Here is a 14,052-nt window from a genome sequence, read left to right on the forward strand (position 1 = left end):
CCCCGCTGAGCAGGGAGTCAGGTGTGGGACTCGATCCCAGGACCCTGAGATCATAACCTAAGCCGAAGGCAGATGCTTAACCCACTGAGCCACCCAGGGTCCCAGTGTTTGTTGTTTACGCTACCCACACTGAGATACTTACCAAATTAAAGACACTTCATTTTTCAAGTTAATCCTCATGGGGCTTTCCAGATACCCTTTTCTGAGTCACTCTTCATTCTATTAACCTGCTCTAAGGAGCAAAAACCAAAGGGCAACGTATATGTTCTGGTCCTCACATGATGGCAGCTCCGTTCCTCAGATGGAAGCTTTCTACCCTTCTCTCAGTTCCCAAGCACGGGCACCTTACTGATCTGAGCCCTGCAGAATGTTAACGCTGTTTACACATCCAGCGCAGGCAAACCAGCAAAGGCAGAGAAGCATTCTGTGCCCCTCCCCTCCCCTTCACCCATCGACACCCTTCAGGGCCGCTCAAGGGCTACCTCTTGCAAGTGGCATTCGGAGTGGCTTTTCTTTTGTCCACCTCGGTGCATCACGGCATGAAAGATCAGGTGGAATGCAGGGCTTTACACACGCCCGGCTCCCTCCCATGAGTAGACCCTTCCCTTTTCTCTCTTCCTACAGCTGCTTCTTTTGCCACCGCCCCCTCCTCCCGGGGTTCTGTTCTGCCTTGCCCAGTCTTGCCTCTCACATCGTGTTCTAGGGGACTCTCCTCTCCTCACTCACCACCAGGCCCTCCCTCAGATACCCAGTAGTCCCACAGCCACACCCTCGGCTCAGCTCAAGGGAGAATGGACATTGTACAGCTCACAACGTCCCAGTCAGACTATCTCAAGAGAGGGCTGTGCCATTAACTCCCGCAGGGACTTCTAAACCTTCTAACTCCCTCAGGGTCCGGATCCTTGTTGTCACACAAAGCAAGCACACAGAAAGAACGGAGATGTTTTCTTGAAGCCTGAGATCGGATTTCAAGGACAGCAACAGCGTGGTATGGGCAGAGACCAGTGAGATGGTGCCTAACCCATTTTGCTTTGTTCCTGGGCACGCGGCTGCATTCCATGTCGCAGCTGCCCTCTGGGAGTGAAATGTGGCCCTGTGATGACTTCTGGCCAATGAGCGAGAGAGAGAAGTTAGGTGTCTCCCTTCTGGGCCTGGCCCATAAGTACTTCCCACGTGGCCCTTTGATTTGTTTCTTCCATTTCCTCTATTGGGGGTTGGCCGCTGGTGCCCTGGGTGATATGGGAAGACAGGAGTGTCTCAGCTCTATCTTCCCATTAAAGTCACCAGGGGAACATCAAACAAAACAAAACAAAACACCCAACTCTGTGTCCATGTCTCACCCTTAACCAACAGAATTAGAACCTCTCGTCTCAGGGTGACCGGGCTCCCCATTGGTTCAAGTCCTCCAGTGACTGTGAAGCAGAGTCCTGGCCCCTGTCACCTGCTGGATGGATGTTCCTTGAGAAAGAAAGAAATTTCTACTGTGTTCTAGAGCTAGCTTTGTTTTCAACCGATCCGCTGGGCAATTGCCCTTCTGCATCTGGATTCTCCAGTCACATCCTGACCCATCCGTGGCTGGAAGGAGGCTCCTGGCAGGAGGTGAGTAAAGAGGTTCACCTCTGGGAGACGGGAACAGGCTGCCCCCCGTCCCGCCCCCGGTCTCTGGGAGAAGCTTGAGAATCCAGTGTGGACAAAGAAGGACAGCAGCATGAGGGTGAAGGAAAGGCGGAGAAGGGAGGTTGCGCTTCTACCCTTTTGTGGTCTGGCCGAGCAGGTCCGAGTGCACGGGGGAGGGGGGGATGCATTGTCAGCTGACACGCCCCAATTTCAGGCTAGGTTTCAAGCCCTCCTGGTTTTGGAAAGGCTTCATCTGGATTGTGACCCCTTTCTATTGGATGACAAGGTCTTCTTGGCTCTGGGTGGAGACAGGTTTCCCTGGGTGGTAGATTCGGCACACTTCAAGGGTTCAGCTGGAGTCTTTGACTTCAGGCAAAGCACCAGGGAAACGCACGAACTGGATGCTGTCTGTGTAGCTAGTGACCCTTCCTGGCTCTTAAGAACAAGCCTCTCCTCCCTTCTCATTTGCCCTCCTCCTCCTCTTTCTTTCCCTTCTCTTGCCTCATGCCCTCCTCCCCTACCTCTCTCCCTCCCCGCTCTTCCCCCCCTCCCCCCTTCCTTCTCCCCTTTAAATTCCTCCTTCGCTTGCTCTCCCTCCTTCTCCCCACCTCCCTTTATCTCCCTGTGCTGCCCCTTCCCTTCCTGTCCAGGTTCTTCAACAGAAAGTTAGCCTCCCACTCCAGCCATTCTCGAAACCCTGACCAGCCTGGCTATGGGGGTGACTGTTGGCTCGCCTGCTGCTATTCACTGACGGGTTTGAGCACTGTCAGCATGGGGCTCACCGTGGTCAGGCACCGGGCTCTGAGTGGAAGGTACAAAAACAAAGGAGACCATGTTGGCTGTAGAAATGTTTACAACTGGACAAAGGGCAGAAGTGGGAGGTTACAGTCGGGAACCAGGGAGGCAGAGAGAGTAATCGTGGAGACTCCATTTTCTCACCTGTGAAGTGGGAGTCCTGACTGGATGCGTTTCTTACTGTTGCTCTAACAATGTATCACAAACAGTGGTTCAAAGCAACACAAACTTCTTCCCTTCCAGTGCTGGGGGTCAGAATTCCAAATAGGGTCTCCCTGGGTTAAAATCAAGGTCTTTTTTTTTTTTTAAGATTTTATTTATTTATTTGACAGGAAGAGATCCCAAGTAGGCAGCCAGGCAGGCAGAGAGAGAGAGAGAGAGAGAGAGATGGAAGCAGGCTCACTGCTGAGCAGAGAGCCCAATGCGGGTTCGATCCCAGGACCCTGGGATCATGACCCGAGCCAAAGGCAGAGGCTTTAACCTACTGAGCCACCCAGGCGCCCCTAAAATCATGGTCTTGGCAATATTGTTCTCCTCCTGGAGGAGGGGCGTGGGTGGGTGGGAATCTGATCCCTTGCTTTCCCAGCTTCTAGAGATCCCCGGCATTCCTTGGCTTGTGGCCCCTTTCTCCATATTCAAAGTCAGCAGCATGACATCCTGTGCCCCCTCTGATCTCTATCTCTGTCCTCACTCCTCCTCTGACTCTGACTCTTCTACCCTTGTGATGGATGGCACTGGGCCCACCCAGACAGTGCGGGTTAATAACCCCCACCGCAAGGTCCTTAACTCAATCACAGCCCCAATGCCCCTTCTGCCAGATGAGGTCTCACTCATAGATTCCAGGGACTAGGATGTGGCCGTTTCTGTGGGACACACCCAGACGGGTCAATTGTGGGAGCGTCCATAAGGCCCCTGGCACAGAGCCTGACCCACAATTGGCACTCCGTTCATGCCACCCGCAATTATTACCACCATCCTCTTCTGCAGTATGCGCCCTTGAGCTTAAAGTTGCACTGACAGATTATACTGCGGACAGGGTCAAAACCCAGCAGATCTAACATCTGCTGAGCCACAAAACAGGGAATGCCAGCCCATCTGCCTTGGACGACAAGCTAGTCTTACCTGTGCCACATCTGGACCCCTGCACTTGGCCTTGCCATCCTTGCCAGGCCGAACTGCACGTGTTGACTGGGGTGACCCCCTCCTGCTCCTCAGTGCAGGTGTCCATCTGGTGTGTGGGCTCCTGGTGAGGGCAGCCTGGGGTAATGGCCAGGAGACCTTGGGCTGTGCAGTCAGGCACCAGGTTTGGGGCACAGTTGGGTCTGGTTCCTCCCATTACGGCCTTCCTACCCCTGGACACTAAGCCGCCCCACCCCACACCCCCACTTCTCTAGGAGAGAGTGACAAGCCTTGAGCATGGCCTGGCCAGTCTGATATTTTCCCCAGGTATCAGGATTAAAGGGAGGGGACACATGTGGGCCCTGGGTTAGTTGGCCGCCAGTGCACCAGGCCAGTTTCTTTGCTATCAAGGTGGTAATGTGGGAACATTCTGGGCTTATAGGGGAGCAGATTTAAAATCAGATTCCTCCCCTCCTCACACACACAGAGTCTGACACATGAAAATTTGGGGTGGAGTCCAGGAACATGAATTCTCAGCCAGTGTCTAGGTCATCTTGATGCATAAAGTCCTCAGACCATACTTGGGTCCTGAGCCTGCCCTCACTCTGCCACCAACTACCTGAGCTGACCTTAGACAACTAACTTCACCTTCTAGAGACTAGTTTCTTCAGGACCAGTCAGAGGGGTGGGAGGGGACATCCAAGGCACTTCCAAGCTGGGAGCCCACGTCTGCAGCAAACTCCCCCTTTTGTTATTGACTCAGAACTTCTGACCTTTGATCTTCTATCTAGAATGTTTCTAGAATTTTCTGACAGCCTTTTTGGGGAGGAAGGGGGGTAGCTGAGATCAAGGATTTCTTACATTGGGAGGGACAAGATGAAAGTTGTAGGGCAGAGCAGGAAGAAGGTGTGAATGTGTGAGCGTGTGTGTGTGTGTGTGTGTGTGTGTGTGTGTGTAGGGCCTAAGCACTCATGTGTTTATGTCTACAGGTGTGTCAGCTGCCTCTCTATCCCAGAGTTGCAGAATCTCAGAACTCACAGGACATGCAGACTCCAAAATCCAATTCCCTTGTTTTGCTGGTGGGTCAACGGAGGCTGGGAGGAGGACTGTGAGTTGTTGCTTGGAGTCACTTAAGTTCTTACAGTAGGAATTTCTTGACCTTTGTTGTTACAATTACCTGGAAGAGCTTTTAAGAAAGACAGGTGCCTGGTCCCCATGCTTAGAGAATGCAGTTCCATGGGTTCAGGATGGAAACTGGGCACAGAATTTGAGGAGGTCCCCTGGGGACGCTCATGGGCAGCCAAGGATGAGACCCACTGACATGGTTGACACGCATTGCCCCTGCTGCTGAAGAGCCGTCTCGGCTCCCCTTGGACATGGGTGGTGGCGGCATCCTGAACCCGTGAGCTGGGTGTTAAGTCTCCCAATCCCTCCTGCCCCCACCCAGAAGAGCCTGGCCCACAGCGGTGCAGCGGGAACACCAGGCTGCTCCAAGATGCCTTTAGAAAGTTCCTCAACAGGCCTCACCTGGAAGCTTCTGCTTAACTAGAAGGAGCTTTAATTTTTTAATTTTTCTTTTTAAAGATTTATTTATTTACTTATTTGAGACACAGAGAGACAGAGAGACAGAGAGAAGGTGCTTGAGTGCATACCCGAGTAGGGGGGGCAGAGGGAGAGAATCTTCAAGGAGACTCCCCGCTGAGCGAGAAGCCTGACACGGGGCACAATCCCACGACCCATGAGATCATGACCCGAGCCGAAACCAAGAGTTGGACGCTCAACCGACTGAGCCACCCAGGCGGCCCTAGAAGGAGGTTTTAAAGGCTAAAGGCCGTCTGTGAACATAGGGAGCTCTGCTCTAATCAGAAGCGCGCTCCCCAGGGCCTGGGGAATGGGGGGAGATGGGAACATGGGGCCCATGAGCAGAGATGGGAGAGTACATGGAGGAAACTTTCTTCCATGTTGATGCTCCCAGGGGAGGAGTAGGGGGCAGTAGGGGGCAGGAGGGGGAGGAGGACTATAAACTCATCTGCTGAGTCCCTCTCTCAGGGATTCTAATTCATCTGCTCTTTTTCTGTTTGGGGGACAAGCACATGGCCTATAGCCTATGCTTTTTCATTTACATTAAGCCTTTTAGTGGGAGAAAGAACTCCAAAAGCAACAGTCCTTCCGTTCTCTTGGGCTGCCTGTGAAATCAAGCCTGGAACAGCCTTCCCCTGAGTCCCACTCTGCTGCCCTGCCCGTCACCTTTTTCTTTTCTAATTTGTTCTGTTTCTTCTCACATCCCCACTCCTGGGCTCCTATGTATAGCTGTGCAAGTTGTGGACTGCACAACCGCCCCTGCCCTAACCCCTGCTGTATTATCCTTGCCATCCCTCCCCAGTCCCTCCTACCCCACAGATCCCTTCCTTTTACTTCATTTCCTGCAAGTTCTTCCTCCTAACTGTCTCAAGGGGAAAGCCTGGCCTCTGTAGGGCCTGACTCACATCCATCAACCTTGGCAGGGTGGGGCAGGGCCAAGGCCAGGTGTCTACCGCTTAAGAGAGTCAAGGGGCCTCCTTTCCCAACGGGCTGCCCCAAACCACTCACAAAACCCAGAATCTCTTGCTCATCGCAGGTTTGCTTTGCCAGATGTAAATTGTTCTCTAGGTTCACCAAGAGGCCATAGAAGCTGTTTCATAAATAAGCTTAGCGTGTTTTCCCTTTAACCTGGCAGGCTCCCCCCTCCCTCGACACAATTTTGCTGGAACTACATAAATACATCCTCCTAGCGTCCTGCACAGTTCACAGCCTCAAGCACTGTTTAAAAAAGTTAACATGTTTAATCTCCGTAACGATATAAGTATTGACCAATTTTACCAGAAAAGGAGGGGCGGGAAAAAAAAAAAAAGAACAACTACAACCCACCACCAAAACCCGAGGCTGGGGTCACATGCCTGAGGCTGGAACCAAAGTCTACTGGTCCCAAAGCCTATGTCCTTAGTCACTACACCCTAAGGTCTCCAGTCCCTCTGAGCTGCCCCAGCCCTGCCTCGCCCACCTTCCCTGCCCCCCTCAACATCTGCCCTCACAGATCATCACGCCTGCCTCACCTCTCAGCCCTGAGTGGTCAGCTGGGCTGCCTTCCTGCCTTCCCCCCACCTCACATAGGTTCCCCTGGGCTACTTCAAGCCACTGTCACCTTAACACTGCTGTCCCTGTCAGCACAGGGAACAGGCTGGGGAACCCCTCGCTTAGGAATATCCCCACGGGGCTGGCATTCCTGCTGGCTGTCCCCACATCCCACAGACAGGACCCAAACACACGACATTCTCCCCTTCCTTTCAGACCCCCGAAGTCACCTTCCTTTGGTTCTGCGGCACAGACGGGACATAGGCCCACAGCGTCCCCTATGGCTTGAACTCCTACCTTAATGAACCAATAGGGACAAGGAAATCCTCATCCTCAACAACTACACCAGGCCCAGGCCGGATGGCTAGCTGCCCCCTCCCTCCCAAGCCTCCTCCCTCCCCGCACCCTCCGCCCCAGCCCTCAGGGACCAAGATGGGGAAACTGTCCTATAATAGCATTTTACAGACACGTGCTCATGACCTAGGTATTTCTCTCATCTGGTTATCTTTAGAAACATGGGGAGGGAAGGGGGGATTAAAGAAATCCTCCCCTGCTTCCATCTTGGAAAAAAAAAAAAAAAAGGCAGAACATTCTGATTCACTAACCTTATCTTTAAAGAAACCTGACATGGAAAAGGCAGGGAGATAAGATCTATGACTTCATCAGCTTGTTCTCTGAAGTTGTTTCAAGCTCTCCCATCCCCCCCACCCAAAGGCCCCTTCATTTCCTGTTTTCAATATGTAATGGCAAGGAATTCACAGCCGAGTGAGCCTGGGGGTCAGCGCAGGAAGCTGGCGCAGAGAGGAAGCTTTTAAGAGCCAAACTGAAATCTGGCCACAAGTCAGGAGCATCTCTTTTTAATTCAGATTTCATTTTTTTTTTTTTTTTTTGCCTTAACTTTGCGGTCAGCGGCTCTGGATGGCTTGTGGTCTCAGAACAGCTGCTGGTTTGGAATATCTTAAATGCAATGTGAAAGCGCATGAGGGTTCAAATTAAAAAAGAGAAGGAGAACTCTGCCATTTCATAGCAAGAATTCTTGACAACCTCTCTCTTTCAAGATGCTCCAAATGCCTCCCAGACGCCCTTGTATCAGCTCTTGCCACCTCCCACGGTGGAGGCCAAGGAACTGGTACCATCTGAATCACTTTGTGCCGGGGAAAACAGAGACACCCACGTGTTCCTGCTTACACGGTAAGTCGGCACAACATTGTGACAGGTGTTTTCCTGGGCCCCAACCAGCTTAGGGAGGGTTGTGTATGGGTGCAATACGGGTCACAGCTAAAACGCCAAGAGTAAGGAAAACCAACTCTCTCTGGCTCTGGCCACCGGCTGTAGAGACACGCACGCTCCCCGGAATCTTGGGTCTTCACTCAGTGCCTTCGGTCACCGGAGGATCCTTGGGTGGGTTCTTGTTGGTTGCCATGGTAACTCTCTTGCCAGTCAGGGAACAGCAGCCCCTGCAGGGGGCATGACCCCGAGAGGCTTCCACTCGCTAGCTGGTCGCCCACTCTCCGAGGGGCTGAGCGCGTGGTGTTTGGATGGCATACCAATCTTCCTGGGGGTGTGAAGCTCCGTCTCTCTCCGCTGGTCTTCTCTTTCTGGATTCTGTCCCTTCGACTTCCCAAAGGCTAGAAGCTCGCACACACAAGGGTGAACTTGGGGCCAGGGTGCAGACCTGTCCCCTGCTGCTGAGGGCTGGCCCGAGCTCAGGGCCTCCAGCCAGCAGTGAGGGGCCGCCTCTTTTACGGGGCTGTCAGAGTCCGGCTAACATCTTACCCATATTCACTTTAGTGAACCCCACTCAATTTTCCACGGCCGGGTCCGTCATTCTTTTACCTCGGGGATCCCTCAAGCCCAGAAGTGTTCCTTGCCCACTGCGGCTGTCGAGGGCCAGAAGCCCTAGAGATGTCATACCCCTCCTGATGTCCCAGAGCAACCGTCCACCTCTGACCAACAGGACTCGCCGTAAAAATGTCCCGGCTCCCCGCCCTCAGGCGGAAGGACTCTGAGGCACGTGATCTCAGCGTCTCCACAATGGCCCTGGCTTGCTGACACCCTGTGTCTCTACCCCACTCTCCGTCCTGGTGTTTCTGGGGCTCATCTCCCAAATAAGGTGCTCGCCCTTGAATCCCTGTCTCAGTTCTGCATCCGGGGACCCAAACTGAGCCAGGGAAGAACTTCTCTGATACCCAGCCACTGATGGGGCTGCCACTTCTAAGCACATGACAAAGATTTCAGAACACTCTCGATACCTGGCTGGGGGGGGGGGTCTTCTTTGACCTCTTCTAGACCCTTCTCCCCTTCCCCTTCGTGATTCTGATTCTCAAAGTCCTGCCCCCATCTATAGCTACAAGGTACCCTGTGTACCACAAAATAGACTCATTTTATATTTTACGGACAATAAAAATGAAGCTCTGGGGGGCAAGAGATTTGCCTGAACTCACTTGATTTGTACGCGGCCGGCAAAGCAGGAAGGAAAAACCTAGGCGACTGGCCTAATGGCTCAAGGCCCTTTTCAGGTAGGACTGCGCAGGTGTAAACCTGGCTTCTGGACTTCTACTCTGAACTTTCTTTTCTTTCTCGTTATGACAAACAGTTGCGCCCCCCAAGTGGTGTCCTCCAAGGGGACTGTTGGGATGTGTCATTTAATCAGTGCGCAGGGACTGCACTCCTTCCCTGAGCCAGACATGTCTACAGATCAGCATCTCCAATGGCTGGCGCCCCAGTAGGGTGATCACAAAGACTTCAGAGCCCACCTCTCTCAGGGCACAGAGAAGTGGCCACATGGACAGGACTTAGCTGATGGCATGGTGGAGGGTCTACAGGGTGACAGGGATGACACCTGACCAGGGAGAGGGTCTTTGCCTTCACTCTTCCCTTGGTCTGCACTGCTTGGTCTGCACTGTTGTGCCTCCAGATACCCACATGGCCCAACCCCTTGCTTGCTCAAACATCACCCTCGGAGGGACATTCTCTGGCCGCTGTCTAAAATCGGGTCTCCTTGTGACACCTCGACCCTGCTGGATTTTCCTCTCCGCATGCATCGCTCCCTGACATTGTGTCCTGTGCACATTTGCAGCTGCTCCCTTCACTCCCACCACCAGACTGTGTGCTCCCCTGGACGGAGAATCTTGCCTATTTTGTTCACTGCCCCTTTACCAACACTTAGAAGAAGTGCCAGCACATTCTAGAAGCTCAATAAATTCTTGTTGAGGTGAATTAGTGAATCAATGAGTCACCAAAAGGAAACAGACAGGGCAGGTTACTTGCCTCATCCTGGGTGACACATGCAGTCAAGAGGGGCAGAGGCAGGAAGCGGGGAGGGGCACCCCAAACCCACGTGACTCCATGGCCTCTGGCCCGCTTCTCTACCCTGTGCTGGGCTCGTTCGATCTCTAGGTAACGGGGGACGTAGAAAGCAGAAAACGAGGACAAGAGAGACGGGGCCCCCCACCCTCCCTCCCTGCCCTCTTCTTCCCTCCTCTGTTTTATCCCAAGGAGCTGCTTAAGAGGAAAGCCCTCCCTGGTCTTTCCCCAGAAACTGTGCTCTGAACACTCGGACGCACAATCAACCAATTGTTAAGTCCTCGACAATACCTCATCAGCGAGCACAGCACTATAATTAAAAGTAAATCCAGCTCAAGCTCTTTAAAATAGGATCTAATTTAATTGGCGCCTTTAATCTATCACTGTCACTCCCCGCCAACCAGGGGAGAATGTCATCGCAGCGGTAGGTGGTGAGAAACTTCAGCAGGCCCCTCGGCGGTGGCGGTGGTGGTGGGGTCTCCCCACCGCCCCGGCCTGGCGAACAGCTGGAAAGGAGCAGGCAGCCCACGAACTTGGAAAAGGGAGAGCCCACCGAAGTGGGGGAGCACTCAGGTGTCACTGGGGATTGTGGTGCGGCGGCCGCAGGCCTGGGTCCTCATAGCCCGCCAAGGGTCCTGACAAGCCTTGGCAGGGGTCTGGGCGGGGCCTCTTCCCTCCCTCCAGCACGTCTCAGAAACAAAGCTCTGGGTATGGTCTGCAGAAACCGCAAAAGAATCAAGCTCATGGTGGAAAGACTGGCCATGTTGGGTGTGGGTTGTTTGCTGGCGGGAGTCAGGGAGGGGGGGAGGGGGAGGGGGTGTAGTGAGTCTCTGCTTTGTGTCAGCATTAGTTCCCAGCCCAGCTCAGAAAAACAAGTCCCATCCTTTTAGAGAAACATAACACAAAACCCAGAAGAGTGGAGCAGTAGTGAAGATCGAGGTTGAGAGGGCTGGCTGAAAAATCCTATAGGAATGGGTTCCCATCCTGGAGAAACCACTCAGCAACCTGTGAATGTGAGAATGCTTGTAAATCCCCTGGGCCTTAGTTTCCTCATCTGCAAAGTGAGGGTGGTGATACCTACTTTGCATTTCTGTGCTGAGGTTCAAGGGCTACACCTGGGGCCAGCAGAAGCCGGGGGGGGGGGGGGGGGGGGGGGGGTGTTGCTGCGCTGGGGGGGGGTGTTGCTGCGCTGGGGGGGGGGTCGTGTCGTGTTTCACCTGCGGGGGGGGGGGTGTTGCTGCGCTGGGGGGGGGTCGTGTCGTGTTTCACCTGCGTGCCTGGGGCTCACCCTGAGGCTGACTGCCTCCAGCTCCCCCTCCGCCTATGGCTTCCCACATCTTCCTGCCAGAGGGTGTTCTTTGGCCATGGAGGACCCCCTCCACCAGGGAGAGATGGAAATTCATAAAACCCCAACTTTCCACACCCAGGCATGGTCCACACGGTCTGTCTGAGGCCTCCAGAGGCCCCAAGCACCTCGTGTCCCCTGCGGGAACACCCTGATTCGCTCGCCCTCTCCCGACTTTCCTTTTCCCTCTCTCATTCCTCCGCCCCTCACTGGGGCCTCCTGGGTCACTTCCCCAAACAACAATTGCTCTGAAATCCTTGTTTCAGGGTCTGCCTGGGTGGGAATCCAAGCCTAGACATTGGCATGTCAAGCACTCAATAAACACTACTGTGTGACTTCTGTAGTTTCCGGATATTTGAAATCCAATTGTGGATTGCTTTGCCTATATTTTGTGCGTGTCTCCTCAAAGAAATTGTCTGGGAGCACTCCAGGAAGGATTCCTCTCCCTGTGGCCCCATCTCAGCCCTCCAGTCCACGGCCCTAGTGAGGACTGCTAAGCTAATGCTCTCAGTATCCCCAAGATTCCTTGGACCCTATACTGCTTGAGCCTTTGGGTCATGCCAACTCCATGTGAATGTTGAGGGGTATTGCCAACTGAGCTGTTTCCCCTGCACCCCACCCCAAAGTTATGTCCTAACCAGTAGTAACCTGGTTACGGGAACTTATTTGGAAATAGGGTCTTCCCAGATGCGTGAGTTAAGGTGAGGTCATGGATGCTGGTCTCGATCCACTAAAAAAAGAGAATTTGGACATCGTGAAGGACACATGTGGGGAGAACACCACATGAGACTGAGAATTATGCTGCCACAGCCAAGGAACCATCAGAGGTCAGTAGAGAAGCCTGGAACAGATCATTCCCTTGTGTCTTCAGGAGAAACACAGTTCTCCTATGCCTTGATCTTGGGCTTCTAGGCTCCAGAGTCTGTCCCTGTCCCCTGCTGCCCTGTGGCTGTCCCAGGAATCTGGTGGGTTGTCTGGAAGATTCTCCCAGGCTTCATCCTCACTCTCCATCAATAGGACATTTGACCCTGAAGAGAAGGGTCCAGATCAGTCAAAGCCTTGCTCCTCTCAGCAGTGTGTGGTCCCCAGAAAGGGATCAGCAGCCAAGAATTGGTCCTTTTGTGGCCGGAACTGTAGCCCGGTGTCCTGCAATGACTCACCCTTCTGCTGCAAAGTGTCCCGGCTCCCTCAGACTCCCTCACACTTCACGGTCTCAGCACCGACCTCACCTGCCGGTGTCCCCGGCCGGGTCCATCGCAGTGACCTCGTGGGCCAAGCTATTCTGTTTGCCCCTCCAGACCCGCCCTTTGGGCTCCTCCACTCTGCCCTGAGCCCTGACAGGCTGGCCTCTGGGGGCTGCGTCCCCAGGGAAGCCTTGCCACCCAACTTCTGGTTGGATTTAACTAGTGGGCCTCACCAGCAGGAGAGAAGAAGGTGGGCAGGCCGAGAGGTGGGAGAATGGGTTCCCTGGGCTCCCTCGCCCTTCCTGCCAGGGTGAGCCTGGCCCTGCCTGCCTCCCCCTCTCTAAGTGCTCCCGCTCCTGTCCAGCGCCTCCTCACCACGATTCTTGGGCTCCAATGTCACCTGTCACCATCCAACCCACCCTCCAAGCTTTGCTCAGAGTGAGCTTTCTAAGGTTCTGACTCCGTCACTACGAAAACACCGATGGGTCTGCAGTGCAAATCCCTCCCCTCCCCCTCCACAGTCAAGTTCCTTTACAATGTGGCACCGCCTCCACTCTGGCCATGCCTACTGCTCCATGCAAAACAGCCAAGGCTTGGGGCCCTGGGCAGAGCCTGCGCTAGGCGCCACATGCCCTGCGTGCTCAGAGCTTGCTGTCTGTGCTCCCTGCAGGGCACTTCTCCTTTTTCTGGACCTGAGTGACATGCCGCCTTCAAGTCTCCAGCCACATAATCACATGCCCCTGGAAGATGTCCCTCAGCTTCCACCTTGGCGGATTCCACGTTCCCACTTGTAGATCTCTGAGTCATGGCTTGTCCAGGCAGCCCGCAGGCAAATTGTTGGTCTTTCTGTCTTTTTCCCACAGGGTGGACAGGTGCCATGTGTAATTCATGCCTCCATCGGTAGCAGACCCTGGTGATGTCCGTCCTGCATCACCCTGACCCCCCGAGTTCCCTGCAGCATGGCTGGGCAGCTTCAAAGGATGCTGACAGCTTGGATTGAGGCCCTAGGCTTCCTGGCCTCTGGAGTAAGGATTCTCAGCACGTTCCACACGATGCCTCAGAAAGTCCCCAGGGAGACAGCGCCCCATTGCCCACAGCAGTAACATGCTTGTTAAAGCACCTGTCCTAGGCCGTGCTTCCCCCCCGTCTCCCTTTTCTCACTCCCTCAGTGGTGCCTCCTAGGTGTTCTCCTGAATAAACCATCTGCATCCCTTAGACTTTGCCTTAAGGTCGGCTTCTGGGGGAACCTAACCTGAGACAGGGGCCTGAACAGCCACACGGGGCTCTGCGCATGGTAGGCGTCCCATAAATGCCCCAGGAATGAGCAAACAAGGGGCCGGGAGCCGCCGGCCCTCTCCGGCCACATGGGGACCCCAGCGGTATTCAGGAACTGTGCCTGTGTTCTGAGTAGTCGGGTACCCTCCTCGCTGGGAAGGTGCCGCCCACATCTACGCGGGCAGCCCAAGCTTTCTCCCGAGCCAGCTGCCTGCTGGGGAGACCGGGGCAGACAGGCAGTTCTGATTATGTATGCAAATGTGGGTCTGGCCCCGCAGCTCATGTGAGAGCCACACAGCT

General features: G+C 54.1%; 1 long non-coding RNA gene across 5 annotated transcripts; it reads left to right on the plus strand.

Annotated features, from left to right (window-relative positions):
* Window positions 1-1,215: 1,215 nt before the first annotated feature.
* Window positions 1,216-13,692, plus strand: LOC309855835. Of its 5 annotated transcripts, XR_014307004.1 has the most exons (5): window positions 1,216-1,599; window positions 2,268-2,429; window positions 4,521-4,610; window positions 7,552-7,833; window positions 13,341-13,692. It is a non-coding gene; the product is annotated as an uncharacterized lncRNA (long non-coding RNA). The 5 variants fall into 5 exon arrangements; XR_014307005.1 differs by lacking the exon at window positions 2,268-2,429; XR_014307006.1 differs by lacking the exon at window positions 2,268-2,429 and having other exon boundaries at window positions 7,701-7,833.
* The last annotated feature ends 360 nt before the right edge of the window (window positions 13,693-14,052 follow it).

This window comes from Mustela nivalis (assembly GCF_964662115.1).
Source record: "Mustela nivalis genome assembly, chromosome: X".
NCBI lineage: Eukaryota > Metazoa > Chordata > Mammalia > Carnivora > Mustelidae > Mustela > Mustela nivalis.